Here is a 15,932-nt window from a genome sequence, read left to right as displayed (position 1 = left end):
GGTTTAATGATTATTGCAGCATCAAGACTGTCTGGGGGGGGGGGGGGGGGGGAGAGAATCATTCTAATTAATATTTTGAACAACAAATATTGCACTAATCTTTCCTAAAAGCGAGGGCATCATTATTTAATGAGCAGTTTTTGAATCATTTTGTTTTGCAGCAAGAGCTCTCAGCTGAGAATTTCTCCTCCTCCAGAGCAGAAACAATCTCAAAACTGGATTATCAATTTCTTTTTAAATCTTGCCCTGTGTGTCTCTTTAAAACTTTGGCGATTATCTTCAGTTTAAACCAGCATCTGCAGTTCCTTCCTAGACATAAGGCCAGTGAAATCTGATCAAAGATAGTCCAAAGTCCTGTCATTTATTTATTTATCCACTGTTGGCTATTTGGTGTTTTCTGCAGCTTGTTGGACATTAGTCTAGTACGGGTCACATTAAACATTGAAAAGCCCTGTAGATTCCAGCTCCTCTAAGGTGCTATGGTGAGGGTGGATGAGTGATGATTGATAGACAGAAATGCTGGTGAAAATCGGAGGGTGAGGCAGCATTTATGGAGCGAAGGAAATAGGCGATGTTTCGGGTCGAGACCCTTCTTCGGACTGATGTGGGGGGAGGATAGAAGAAAGGAAGAGGCGGAGACAGCGGGCTGAGGGAGAGCTGGAAAGGGGAGGAAAAGGCAGGGGGCTGGGTGGAGATGGCCATCGGCCAAGAACATGAACCAATTGTCGGACACGGGGGAAAAACTCCAAGATCCAAACTGAAGCGATTCCAATATTCCCGTGACTTTTCAGTTTTTTATTTGTAAAAAAAAATTGAAAACCATGTATCATTTGCCTTCCACTTCACAATTATGCGCCACTTTGTGTTGGTCTATCACATAAAATCCCAATAAAATACATTTACGTTTGTGGTTGTAACGTGACAAAATGTGGAAAGGTTCAAGGGCTATGAATACTTTTGCAAGCCGCTGTACGTATCTATTGAGAATGACTATCAGTACCGGCAAAAGTCTTTGCCTCCTGCATGTCCCAGCAACAATTAAATGTTAATTGTCTTCCATCAGTGATTGTCTCTGCATTAATTAATAATCTACAACGTTGGATCAATATACCAATAAGTCACAAGATGAGCAAACTGTTCTCTGCTCTATATTGACTCTGGTCAGGCGGAGGGCTAGCGTAAGTCATCTTCGAATGATTGGATTGAGTTGTAGCAAGTAGCCAAGGTTGTACCTTCAGAAGGGTCTCGACCCGAAGCGTCTCCCATTCCATCTCTCCAGAGATGCTGCTTGGCCCGTTGAGTTACTCCAGCATTTTGTGTCTATCTTCGATTTAAACCAGCATCTGCAGTTCCTTCCGACATTGTACATTTAGATGTTTAAGAAGGGAACTGCAGATGCTGGAAAAATCGAAGGTAGATAAAAATGCTGGAGGAACTCAGCGGGACAGGCAGCATCTATGGAGCGAAGGAATGGGTGACGTTTCGGGTTGAGACCCTTCCTCAGACATTTAGATGTGACTTTAACTGTATTTGAAGGTCTAGTTTAGAGATACAGCAGGGAAACAGGCCCTTCGGCCCACCGAGTCCACACCGACCAGCGATCCCCGCACGTTAACACTACCCTACACGTACTAGGGACAATATACATTTATACCAATCCAAGTAATCTACAGATCTGCACGCCTTTCTAGTGTGGGAGGGTGAACTGTTTTAAATATCTGGGAGTCCACATCTCCGAGGATATGACATGGGCATCACACGCCTCAGCACTCGTGAGTAAGGCAAGGCAGCGCCTTTACCACCTCAGGCAATTGAGGAAATTAAGAGTGTCTCCGAGGATCCTCCAGTGCTTCTACGCAGCGGCGGTGGAAAGCATCTTGTCCGGGAACATTACCATCTGGTTTGGGAATTGCTCTGCCAAGGACAAGAAGGCTCTGCAGAGAGTAGTGCGTTCGGCCAAACGCACTATGGGAACTTCACTCACCCCCCTGCAGGAACTATACAACAGGAGGTGCAACTCCAGAGCAAATAAAATCATGGGAGACCCCTTCCACCCCTGCAACGGACTGTTCCAGCTGCTACGGTCAGGCAAACGCCTCCGTTGCCATGCGGTGAGAACGGAGAGGTTGAGAAGGAGTTTCTTCCCAGAGGCAATTCGGACTGTAAACGCCTATCTCACCAGGGACTAACTCTACTGAACGTTTTTCCTTCCATTATTTATTATGTAAAAGAATATGTGTGTTATGATTGTGTTTATAATTTGTTTGGTTGTTTTGTTGTTTGTCTTTTGCACAAAAGTCCGCGAGCATTGCCACTTTCATTTCACTGCACATCTCGTATGTGTATGTGACAAATAAACTTGACTTGACTTGAACCAGGGCACCCGGAGAAAACCCACGCGGGTCACGGGGAGAACGTGCAAACAGGCGTCACCCCACCACATGTCGTGACTCCTCGCCCAAAGGGTCGTCCCTTTTTCTGGTCGCCGCTGGATTTTCAAAGTGTCGAACATTTCCGGCGACCTGCTGTGACTATGACGGGTGTCGGCAGTCGCCGAGAAAGTTGCGTAAGTGGGACGGGGCCCCTTCAGTCTCTCAAAGGGATGATCAGACCTATCCTCATCCATTGATGCAGTCTGCTAACACTACAACACTTCCATTCATCTCCTTCTGCTAGTTTTTATTCTCTCATTTCAAGCCCCGTGTGATATTGCGTACAGTTTTGGTCTCCAAATCTAAGGAAGGACATTATTGCCATAGAGGGAGTGCAGAGAAGGTTCACCAGACTGATTCCTGGGATGTCAGGACTGTCTTATGAAGAAAGACTGGATAGACTTGGTTTATACTCTCTAGAATTTAGGAGATTGAGGGGGGATCTTATAGAAACTTACAAAATTATTAAGGGGTTGGACAGGCTAGATGCAGGAAGATTGCTCCCGATGTTGGGGAAGTCCAGGACAAGGGGTCACAGCTTAAGGATAAGGGGGAAATCCTTTAAAACCGAGATGAGAAGAACTTTTTTCACATAGAGAGTGGTGAATCTCTGGAACTCTCTGCCGCAGAGGGTAGTCGAGGCCACAGTTCATTGGCTATATTTAAGAGGGAGTTAGATGTGGCCCTTGTGGCTAAAGGGATCAGAGGGTATGGAGAGAAGGCAGGTACGGGATACTGAGTTGGATGATCAGCCATGATCACATTGAATGGCGGTGCAGGCTCGAAGGGCCGAATGGCCTACTCCTGCACCTAATTTCTATGTCGCAATTTTCCGTCACTAAATTATCTTCAATTCAAAACCAAACATGGCTGTGAAAATAAATATCAGTTTAATTCTTTAAAAGTGGATGAGGTGATTTTTATGTTTAAGATATGATTTCTGGGTTTTATTGACCGCTATGGGAACAAGATATCGGCTATGCAAGCGAGCTCAAATTAGAATCTAATCGGCGCAGCGGTGGGTGAGGCACAGGCCAAGATGGATTTCGGATTGACTGACACACTTTTATCATTTCCTTCCGCCACTTACAAAGATTAATATCCTTTGGGATCCGCGCACTTTAGTCCGTTAATGGGCGACGCAGTTGGCCACTCGCAGAGCAGTTCTCATTAAGTGCGAAAACAACATTTCAGCGCTGGAGAGGGTGAGCAGTTGTGTGTTGGACCTAGAGAGAGAGGGGGAGAGAGAGGGACAGAGATGAGAGCATCTGGATCAGATTCAAATTCCGATTCAAATATTATTGTCATTGTGCAGTGTACAGTACAGAGACAATGATATGCAGTTAGCATCTCACCCAGAAGAGCAAACATAGAATAATGAACAATAAATATATATATATATATATATATATATATGCACATTCAGTCATAGTAGTGCAATATTTCTGGGGGAAGGAGTGTCTGGGGGTGGGGTGATTGGCAGTCACCAAGGTGCAGAGATAAGTTGTGTAACAGCCGCAGGGAAGAAGCTGTTCCTGGACCCGCTGGTCCGGCAACGGAGAGACCAGTAGCGCCTCTCGGATGGTAGGAGGGTAAACGGTCCAGCCTTCCCTGCCGCTGTTACACAATTTAACTCTGCACCTTGGTGATTGCGTACAGTTTTGGTCTCCTAATCTGAGGAAAGACATTCTTGCCATAGAGGATTTGAGTCTAGGAGCAGGGAGGTTCTACTGCAGTTGTACAGGGTCTTGGTGAGACCACACCTGGAGTATTGCGTACAGTTTTGGTCTCCTAATCTGAGGAAAGACATTCTTGCCATAGAGGGGGTACAGAGAAGGTTCACCAGACTGATTCCTGGGATGTCAGGACTTTCATATGAAGAAAGACTGGATAGACTCGGCTTGTACTCGCTAGATTGAGGGGGGATCTTATAGAAACTTACAAAATCCTAAAGGGGTTGGACAGGCTAGATGCAGGAAGATTGTTCCCGATGTTGGGGAAGTCCAGAACAAGGGGTCACAGTTTAAGGATAAGGGGGAAATCTTTTAAGACCGAGATGAGGAAAATATTTTTCACACAGAGAGTGGTGAATCTCTGGAATTCTCTGCCACAGAGGTAGTTCATTGGCTATATTTAAGAGGGAGTTAGATGTGGCCATTGTGGCTAAAGGGATCAGGGGGCATGGAGAGAAGGTAGGTACAGGATACTGAGTTGGATGATCAGCCATGATCATATTGAATGGCGGTGCAGGCTCGAAGGGCAGAATGGCCTCTACTCCTGCACCTATTTTCTATGTTTCTATGGTTGGGGTGAGAGCAGTCCTTGGCGATGCTGAGCGCCCTCCGCAGACAACGCTTGCTTTGGACAGACTCAATGGAGGGGAGCGAGGAACCGGTGATGCGTTGGGCAATTTTCACCACCCTCTGCAGTGCCTTCCGGTCGGAGACAGAGCAGTTGCCATACCATACTGTGATGCAGTTGGTAAGGATGCTCTCGATGGTGCAGCGGTAGAAGTTCACCAGGATCTGAGGAGACCTTCTTTAGATCCATCTGTGTGTAGGTGACTGGCCTCCTGGTACTCTGCGGCGGGCAATCCTACTGTACAGGGACTGTGGCTGCTTCTGGTCAGGGGACATAGAGAGAACAGAATGGTACAACACAGGAACAGGCCCTTCAGCCCATCAGCAGCGGTGGAAAGCATCTTGTCCGGGAACATTACCATCTGGTTTGGGAATTGCTCTGCCAAGGACAAGAAGGCTCTGCAGAGAGTAGTGCGTTCGGCCGAACGCACTATGGGAACTTCACTCACCCCCCTGCAGGAACTATACAACAGGAGGTGCAACTCCAGAGCAAACAAAATCATGGGAGACCCCTTGCACCCCTGCAACGGACTGTTCCAGCTGCTACGGTCAGGCAAACGCCTCCGTTGCCATGCGGTGAGAACGGAGAGGTTGAGAAGGAGTTTCTTCCCAGAGGCCATTCGGACTGTAAACGCCTATCTCACCAGGGACTAACTCTACAGAACGTTTTTCCTTCCATTATTTATTATGTAAAAGAATATGTGTGTTATGATTGTGTTTATAATTTGTTTGGTTGTTTTGTTGTTTGTCTTTTGCACAAAAGTCCGCGAGCATTGCCACTTTCATTTCACTGCACATCTCGTATGTGTATGTGACAAATAAACTTGACTTGACTTGACAGTGCCGACACTGAACCAAGTTCCTCCGCCTGTAAGTGTTCCGTGTCCCTCCATTCCCTGCATATCCATGTGTCTGTCTATCTTATCTGCCTCCACCGCCACCCCTGGCAGCGCGTACCGGGCACCCACCACCCTCTGTGTGTGTAAAAATAAAAACTTGTCCTGCACATTGACTTTAATCTTTCCCCCTGTCACTGTAATGCCCACTGTCCCACTTAGGAAACCTGAACGGAAACCTCTGGAGACTTTGCGCCCCACCCAAGGTTTCCGTGCGGTTCCTGGAGGTTGCAGGTGGTTGCAGGTAGTGGAAGCAGGTAGGGAGACTGACCAAAACCTCCGGGAACCTCACGGAAACCTTGGGTGGGGCGCAAAGTCTCCAGAGGTTTCCGTTCAGGTTTCCTAAGTGGGACAGGGGCATAAAGCTGTGCGCTCTAGTCTTTGACATTTCCACTCTGGAAAAGGTTCTGCCTGTCTACCCTCTCTATGGCAGAAGGGAATATGTGTTCCTGTGAAAATACAAGGGTAAAGCATCGATAATATCTCTCTCATAACGTCCCAAAGCACTTCACATTAATTAAAGGTGGGCAAAAGTGCTGGAGTAACTCAGCGGGTCAGGCAGCATCTGTGGAGCGAAGGAAATAGGCGATGTTTCGGTTCGAGACCCTCCTTCACATCAAATAAGTTATTTTGAAGACCCTCCTTGTGGTCAAATTCGAAATGCAATAAAGGTACATACAGTCTTCACCTATGACTGCACACCTGTACATGGTACTAACACCATCATCAAGTATGCAGATGATACAACGGTGATTGGCCTCATCAGCAACAACGATGAGCTGGCCTACAGGGAGGAGGTCCAGCACTTAGCAGCATGGTGCGCTGACAACAACCTGGCCCTTAACTGCAAGAAGACCAAGGAGCTCATTGTAGACTTCAGGAAGTCCAGAGGCGGCACGCACACCCCCATCCACATTAACGGGACGGAGGTGGAACGTGTTTCTAGCTTCAGGTTCCTGGGAGTCAACATCTCCGATGACCTCTCTTGGACCCACAATACCTCTACTCTGATCAAGAAGGCTCATCAGCGTCTCTTCTTCCTGAGGAGACTGAAGAAGGTCCATCTGTCTCCTCAGATCCTGGTGAACTTCTACCGCTGCACCATCGAGAGCATCCTTACCAACTGCATCACAGTATGGTATGGCAACTGCTCTGTCTCCGACCGGAAGGCATTGCAGAGGGTGGTGAAAATTGCCCAACGCATCACCGGTTCCACGCTCCCCTCCATTGAGTCTGTCCAAAGCAAGCGCTGTCTGCGGAGGGCGCTCAGCATCGCCAAGGACTGCTCTCACCCCAACCATGGACTGTTTACCCTCCTACCATCCCGTAGGCGCTACCGGTCTCTCCGTTGCCGAACCAGCAGGTCGAGGAACAGCTTCTTCCCGGTGGCTGTCACTCTACTCAACAACGTACCTCGGTGACTGCCAATCACCACCCCCCCCCCCATGGACACTTATTATTTTTTTAATTCAAATCGTTTGCTATGTCGCTCTTCAAGGGAGATGCTAAATGCATTTTGTTGTCTCTGTACTGTACACTGACAATGACAATTAAAATTGCATCTGAATCTGAATCTGAATCTAGAACGTTCCCACCAGCATAACATGGTAATCTTCATACGGTACGGAAACAGGCCCTTCGGCCCCAACTTGCCCATGCTGGACAAAGATGCTCCATCAATGTGGCAAGGTGGAGCAGCGGGTAGAGTTGCTGCCTCACAGCGCCAGAGACCCGGGTTCCATCCTGACTGCGGGCGCTGTCTGTACGGAGTTTGCACGTTCTCCCCGTGACCTGCGTGGGTTTTCTGAGATCTTCGGTTTCCTCCCACACTCCAAAGACGTGCAGGTTTTGTAGGTTGACACAAAGCCGGAGTAACTCAGCGGGTTAGGCAGCATTTCTGGAGACGAGGAATGGGTGACGTTTCGGGTCGAGACCCTTCTTCAGGCTCTGAGATTGTGGAATCTCACTGATGGATATATCTTTGAGTTTGGGTAGGCGAGGAGAGGCATTGCCAACGGCTTAAATTTCAGGTGATTCATGTGTAAATTGAATGTGGAGAGGATGTTTCCACTAGTGGGAGAGTCTAGGACCAGAGGGCACAGTCATAGAAACATAGAAATTAGGTGCAGGAGTAGAGGCCATTCGGCCCTTCGAGCCTGCACCGCCATTCAATATGATCATGGCTGATCATCCAACTCAGTATCCCGTACCTGCCTCCTCTCCATACCCCCTGATCCCCTTAGCCACAAGGGCCACATCTAACTCCCTCGTAAATATAGCCAATGAACTGTGGCCTCAACTACCCTCTGTGGCAGAGAATTCCACAGAATTGTTTTTCTCATCTCGGTCCTAAAAGATTTCCCTCTTATCCTTAAACAGTGACCCCTTGTTCTGGACTTCCCCAACATCGGGTAAAATGATGTTCCTTTACGAAGGAGATGAGGAGAGATTTATTTAGTCAGAGGGTGGTGAATCTGTGGAATCTTTTGCCACAGACGGCTGTGGAGGCCAAGTCAATGGATTTTTTTAAGGCAGAAATTAGATAGTTAGATTCTTGATTAGTGCGGGTGTCAGGGGTTATGGGGAGAAGGCAGGAGAATGGGGTTAGGAGGGAGAGATAGATCAGCCACGATCGGGGAGGAAAAAAATGCTGGAGCAACTCAGCGGGTGAGGCAGCATCTATGGAGCGAAGGAAATAGGTGACATCACCTATACATTCGCTCCATAGATGCTGCCTCACCAACTGAGTTTCTCCAGCATTTTTATCTACCAGCCATGATTGAATGGTGGAGTAGACTTGATGGGCCGAATGGGCCTAATTCTGTCCCTATCCCTTGTGGCGTACCTTCAGGGGAGGAGGTACTTGTCGGGGTTTGGACACGCTAGAGGTAGGAAACATGTTCCCGATGTTGGGGGAGTCCAGAACCAGGGGCCACACACAGTTTAAGAATAAGGGGTAAGCCATTTAGAACGGAGACGAGGAAACACTTTTTCTCACAGAGAGTTGTGAGTCGGTGGAATTCTCTGCCTCAGAGGGCGGTGGAGGCCGGTTCTCTGGATGCTTTCAAGAGAGAGCTAGATAGGGCTCTTAAAGATAGCGGAGTCAGGGGATATGGGGAGAAGGCAGGAACGGGGTACTGATTGTGGATGATCAGCCATGATCATTTTGAATGGCGTTGCTGGCTCGAAGGGCTGAATGGCCTACTCCTGCATCTGTTGTCTGTTGTCTGTTGTCTGTTGTCTGTTGCCTGTTGCCTGTTGCCTGTTGCCTGTTGCCTGTTGCCTGTTGCCTGTTGGGAGTGGCAGAGAATTCATTTTACCACTCAGGTGATTGTCAAACAATTCTAGGTGGCCAGCACAGGTGGAGCAGCAGGGTCCTGTTGAGATGTTGGGTGATGTTGTACCACCACTCCTGTGGTGTGCGGGCAGCTTAAGTATCGATCATTCAGCAGCAGCGGTGGTCAGTATCTCTCCCTGCCGATGGACACAACCGGCTGGAGAAATAAACCCATGTGAATCAGATGGAGCTCATCTAAATTCAGTTCAAATTAGTTTCTGCAGAAAAGCTTTTCATGCTGCCAGTAACCATAGCCACTACCTGTTTTTTTTTTTTTTTAAACCATTTCTCATTAGCAACATGTAGATGTAAAATATTTCAGGCAATTTACTCAAATTAGAATTCCACACATCTCTCCCCCCCCCCCCAAACCCCCCCTCCCCCCCCCCCCTCGCCAGAACATTACAAATAGATGGTTAAGAACCAGACAGATCCCAGTTTGCAAATCAATATTTAAGTGGTCTCTGCTTGGCCTGTAATTGCTTGTAATGGGACAAGAGTCCCCCAGCTCATCATGTTGTAAAATATGTGCCAAGAATGAGGGGGAAATAAATTAGTTTGCGACATTCTACAGCTGTTTTTGAAAATGATTATTCTTGTTTTGATGGGTTAAATAATGCAGCTGTGTTTGAGTGGAGAATTGTTCAGACAAACACAGTAACGGCTTGGATCGGAGGCTGCCAGTCCGGTGTTGCCAAGGAGATTCATTTATCTTGCCGGAGATATTTGGGCCCAGATGTGAGATTCTAAAATTATTTTCTTTCAGATTGGATTTGTACAGATGCTGATGGCTTAGTTTGATTTTTTGTTTAAATGGGATGTTATTGTGTAGGATTTTTGTTTAAGAATCAATAGACAATAGGTGCAGGAGTAGAGGCCATTCGGCCTTTCGAGCCAGCACCGCCATTCATTGTGATCATGGCTGATCATCCCCAATCAGTACCCCGTTCCTGCCTTCTCCCCATAGCCCCTGACTCCGCTATCTTTAAGAGCCCTATCTAGCTCTCTCTTGAAAGTATCCAGAGAACCTGCCTCTGAGGCAGAGAATTCCACAGACTCACCACTCTCTGGGTGAAGAAGTCGGGCTTTGCCCTTGCTGAGGGACATCTGGGATTGCAAGACTTGTAGCAAGGTGTAGCATTTGACTCATGCACTTACTCTAATACATCTTCCCTGAAGGTCTGAGTCACCGTAATTCCAAAACATTCAGAAGATTAAAATGTAGAAATGCATCGCATGGAGAGACAACTCGGATTTTATTCCCACCTTGTGGCGTTCCAAACTATATCCCGACATCACAGCCCAATGGTGAGAATATGGGATTCTCCCATTTTATGTGTATTCTGGAGGTTGGAGGATGAGAGGATATCTTATTGAAACACATAAGATTATTAAGGGTTTAGAAACATAGAAACATAGAAATTAGGTGCAGGAGTAGGCCATTCGTCCCTTCGAGCCTGCACCACCATTCAATATGATCATGGCTGATCATCCAACTCAGTATCCCGTACCTGCCTTCTCTCCATACCCTCTGATCCCCTTAGCCACAAGGGCCACATCTAACTCCCTCTTAAATATAGCCAATGAACTGACCTCGACTACCCTCTGTGGCAGAGAGTTCCAGAGATTCACCACTCTCTGTGTGAAAACAGTTCTTCTCATCTCAAGTTTGGACACGCTGGAGGCAGGAAACATGTTCCCCGATGTTGGGGGAGTCCAGAACCAGGGGCCACACAGTTTAAGAATGAGGGGTAAGCCATTTAGAACGGAGACAAGGAAACAAAGAGTGGTGAGTCGGTGGAATTCTCTGCCTCAGAGGGCGGTGGAGGCCGGTTCTCTGGATGCTTTCAAGAGAGAGCTTGATAGGGCTCTTAAAGATAGCGGAGTCAGGGGAGAAGGCAGGAACGGGGTACTGATTGGGGATGATCAGCCATGATCACATTGATTGGCGGTGCTGGCTGGAAGGGCCGAATGGCCTACTCCTGCACCTATTGTCTATTGTCTATGTGATACCCCTCCTGATCTCCTCTTCTTCCCTCCCGTCCACTTCACCCACGATCTAGCCCCAGTCACTCCGCTCCTTTCCTCTCCATCAAACTTATCTCCCATCCCCAACACCATCATTTCCCTTTTATTGCCCCCTCCCCCTCCTCCTCCTCCCATTCCTTCCACCCCCCCTCCCCATATCCCTCCCTCCAGCTTTATATTTCACTCCACACATACTCCACCCCATCACCCATCTCCTCACCTGTATCCACCTATCGCTCACCACTTTGTCTCAGCCCCATCTCCCTTTTCCAGTACCCTCCCCCCCCCCCCCACACACACACACCATTGGTGGTCTGAAGAAGGGTCCTGACCCAAAACCTTGTTAGTCCATGTTCTCCACCAGTGCTCTGACCCGCTGAGTTACTCCAGCACTCTGTGAAACGTCACCTATCCATGTTCTCCACAGATGCTGCCTGACCCACTCAGTTATGGTGCAGCAGCATCTATGGAGCGAAGGAAATAGGCAATGTTTCGGGCCGAAATCCTTCTGGAAATAGGCAACGTTTCGGGCCGAAACCCTTATGGGTTTCGGCCCGAAACGTTGCCTATTTCCTTAGCTCCATAGATGCTGCTGCACCCACTGAGTTACTCCAGCACTCTGTGAAACGTCACCTATCCACGTTCTCCACAGATGCTGCCTGACCCGCTGAGTTACTCCAGCACTCTGTCTTTTTTGTAAACCAGCAAAAAGATGATATTAAGCGAGCATTTTTCCCTCTCTCTCTCTCGTTAATTTTGCTGTTTACTGTGTACAATGTTTAGATATTCTATGTGCTGCTTGAAGGAAGAATGTCATTATTCTATCCGTTACAGATGATAATAAAACACTCTTCAATCTTTATTTTGAGCAATCTAAATTTGACAGTTTCACACTTAAGAGTTGTTAAAAGGGAAGATTTCCCAGTCTGTTGTGCAAATGGTTAGTAATTCAATGTTTTGATGATCATTGCATTATCTGTGTGACATTGTGTTTCTCTGCATGTTAAAGCTGCAGCAAACGAGACTCGCATTGTTCTGTGGCCAGCTCATATGATGACCACTCTCGACATGGGAGTTAAGAGTCTCTTGACTTGGAGTTTCATCACAATGTCTGTTGCTTGGCTATGCTTCAGACAATAGACGATAGGTGCAGGAGTAGGCCATTCGGCCCTTCGAGCCAGCACCGCCATTCAATGTGATCATGGCTGATCATCCCCAATCAGTACCCCGTTCCTGCCTTCTCCCCATATCCCCTGACTCCGCTATCTTTAAGAGCCCTATCTAGCTCTCTCTTGAAAGCATCCAGAGAACCGGCCTCCACCGCCCTCTGGGGCAGAGAATTCCACAGACTCACAACTCTCTGTGAGAAAAAGTGTTTCCTTGTCTCCGTACTAAATGGCTTACTCCTTATTCTTAATGTGTGGCCTCTGGTTCTGGACTCCCCCAACATCAGGAACATGTTTCCTGCCTCTAGCATGTCCAAACCCTTAATAATCTTATTTGTTTCAATGAGATCTCCTCTCATCCTTCTAAACTCCAGAGTGTACAAGCCCAGCCGCTCCATTCTCTCAGCATATGACAGTCCCGCCATCCCGGGAATTAACCTGGTAAACCTACGCTGTACTCCCTCACTAGCACGGATGTCCTTCCTCAAATTAGGGGACCAAAACTGCACACGATACTCCAGGTGTGGTCTCACCAGGGCTCTGTACAACTGCAGAAGGACCTCTTTGCTCCTATACTCGATTCCTCTTGTTATGAAAGCCAACATGCCATTGGCTTTCTTATTAAAGAAATAATGCTAAAGTTCACTATAACAGGGTGGCGCAGCGGGTAGAGCTGCTGCCTCACAGCGCCAGAGACCCGGGTTCGATCCCGACTACGGGTGCTGTCTGTATGGAGTTTGCACGTTCTCCCCGTGACCTGCGTGGGTTTTTCCCCACACACCAAAGACGTGCAAGATTGTAGGTTAATTGGCTTCTGTAAAATGAAAGTGTACTGTCCCTTGTGTGTAGGGTAGCGATGTTGTAGGATAGTGTTAGTGTGCGGGGTGATCGCTGGTCGGCACGGACATGATGGGCCGAAGGGCCTGTCTCCATGCTGCATCTCCAAAGTCCTAAACTTGTAGCAGTAATGTGGGCACCTGTGTTTGTGGAACTATAGTGCCTGTGTGCAGTTTTGGTCCCCTAATTTGAGGGAGCCCAGCGTAGGTTCACCAGGTTAATTCCCGGGATGGCGGATCTGTCATATGCTGAGACAATGGAGCGGCTGGGCTTGTACACTCTGGAGTTTAGAAGGATGAGAGGGCTTCTCATTGAAACAATCTTATATAAGATTGTTACGGGTTTGGACACGCTAGAGGCAGGAAACATGTTTCTGATGTTGGGCGAGTCCAGAACCAGGGGCCACACACAGTTTAAGAATAAGGAGTAAGCCATTTAGAACGGAGACGAGGAAACACTTTTTCTCACAGAGAGTGGTGAGTGTGAAACTCTTTGCCTCGGAGGGCGGTGGAGGCCGGTTCTCTGGATGCTTTCAAGAGAGAGCTAGATAGGGTTCTTAAAGATAGCGGAGTTATGGGGAGAAGGCAGGAACGGGGTACTGATTGTGGATGATCATGCATGATCACATTGAATGGCGGTGCTGGCTCGAAGGGCCGAATGGCCTCCTCCTGCGTCTATTGTCTGTTGCCAGATTTGTGCATTCCGCATCGCGCGGAACTGAACTGGGGAGGATTAACACCGATGAAGGAAATCTGTGTGATGGAGAGGAGCTAACTGAGATCCGTCACGCTCTCGGCTCAAGAGACAAGGACGGTGAATAGATTGTGGAGCCAGTCTTCCCAATTGACTGGTGGTTTTCAGCTTTGAGTGTGAAAGTCTTGGATAACAAGACCCGCAGAGACCCCCTCGCAGCTTCTAAACGTCAATTTCTGCTTCACTCCTTTATCCACAGGAATAAACGAGGGATTTGTTTCTCAGACTTACAACTGAGCATTCGATTCCAAAAGCGAATCTCCGCTATAAAACGGTCCTCCACCTTCCAAAACTACTTTTAATCTGACACTCAGTATCGGTTCCGAATGAAGAATCTGACCCAGTTTCCGTCCTGTGGCTTGAATTCACCTCCAGCTTCAACCGGACACTGAGTTCAAAATCAGCCTTGTGTAAGAAGGAACTGCAGATGCTGGTTTAAACTGAAGATAGACGCAACATGCTGGAGTAACTCAGAGGGACGGGCAGCTAGTGATGCGTTTAGGAAGGAACCAGCAGATGCTGATTCATGCCAATGGTTGACACAAAGTGCTGGAGTAACTCAGTGGGTCAGGCAGCATCTAAATGGTGGCCGACTAGGAAAAGGGGAGATGCAGCGAGACCTGGGTGTCATGGTACACCAGTCATTGAAGGTATGCATGCAGGTGCAGCAGGCAGTGAAGAAAGCGAATGGTATGTTAGCTTTCATAGCAAAAGGATTTGAGTATAGGAGCAGGGAGGTTCTACTGCAGTTGTACAGGGTCTTGGTGAGACCACACCTGGAGTGTTGCGTATAGTTTTGGTCTCCAAATCTGAGGAAGGACATTATTGCCATAAAGGGAGTGCAGAGAAGGTTCACCAGACTGATTCCTGGGATGTCAGGACTGTCTTATGAAGAAAGACTGGATGGACTTGGTTTATACTCTCTAGAATTTAGAAGACTGAGAGGGGATCTTATAGAAACTTACAAAATTCTTAAGGGGTTGGACAGGCTAGATGCAGGAAGATTGTTCCCGATGTTGGGGAAGTCCAGGACAAGGGGTCACAGTTTAAGGATAAAGGGGAAATCCTTTAAAACTGAGATGAGAAGAACTTTTTTCACACAGAGAGTGGTGAATCTCTGGAACTCTCTGCCACAGAGGGTAGTTGAAGCCACAGTTCATTGGCTATATTTAAGAGGGAGTTAGATGTGGCCCTTGTGGCTAAGGGGATCAGGGGGTATGGAGAGAAGGCAGGTACGGGATACTGAGTTGGATGATCAGCCATGATCATATTGAATGGCGGTGCAGGCTCGAAGGGCCGAATGGCCTACTCCTGCACCTAATTTCTATGTTTCTATGTTTATATGTTTCTATGTTCTATCCCTGGAGGGAACGGAATGGGCGATGTTTTGGGTCGAGACCCTTCAGACTCGAGAGTGATGGGTGGATACAGGGGGAGGGGAGGACTGGACAGATGTGTGGTGGAAGAAGTAACGAAGGCTGGGGGTGAAAAGGAGACAAAGGGATCTGAGGAAGAGTGAGATGTAACGTTGGGGGGGGGGGTTAGGTTATAGGTGGATGGGGACGGGGAGGGGACAGAGGGGGGGGAATAGAAGGGAACTAAGAGATTTGTGGATAGGATGTTGTACGTACAGAAGAGTGGAAATAACTGGGGTGGTGGAGGTTTAGTTTAGAGATACAGCGTGGAAACGGGCCCTTCGGCCCACCAAGTCCGTGCTGTCCTGCAATCCCATTATTTTACCAAGCTTAATAACCGACAAACTTGTGCGTCTCTTGGAGTGTGGGAGGGAACCGGAGCACCCGGAGTAAACCCACGTGGTCGCGGGGAGAAGGTACAAACCCCGTACTGACAGCGCCCGTGGTCAGGATCGAACCCGGGTCTCTGGCGCTGTGAGGCAGCAGCTCTACCAGCTGCGCCACCGTGCCGCCCGGAGATGGCGGGAGAAATGTGTGTGTGTGTGTGTGTGGTCGAGATCTTTCACCTTGGGTCTCACCTCAGTCTCTCTCAACCCTCGTCTCACACGTTCACAAGGTATAGCAGTAGAATTAGGCCGTTCGGCCCATCGAGTCCATGCTGCCATTCAATCGCGGCTGATCTATCTCTGCCTCCTAACCCCATTCTCC

This window comes from Leucoraja erinacea, chromosome 11 (assembly GCF_028641065.1).
Source record: "Leucoraja erinacea ecotype New England chromosome 11, Leri_hhj_1, whole genome shotgun sequence".
NCBI classification, from domain to species: Eukaryota; Metazoa; Chordata; class Chondrichthyes; order Rajiformes; family Rajidae; genus Leucoraja; species Leucoraja erinaceus.
Note: the sequence above shows the minus strand (reverse complement) of the source record.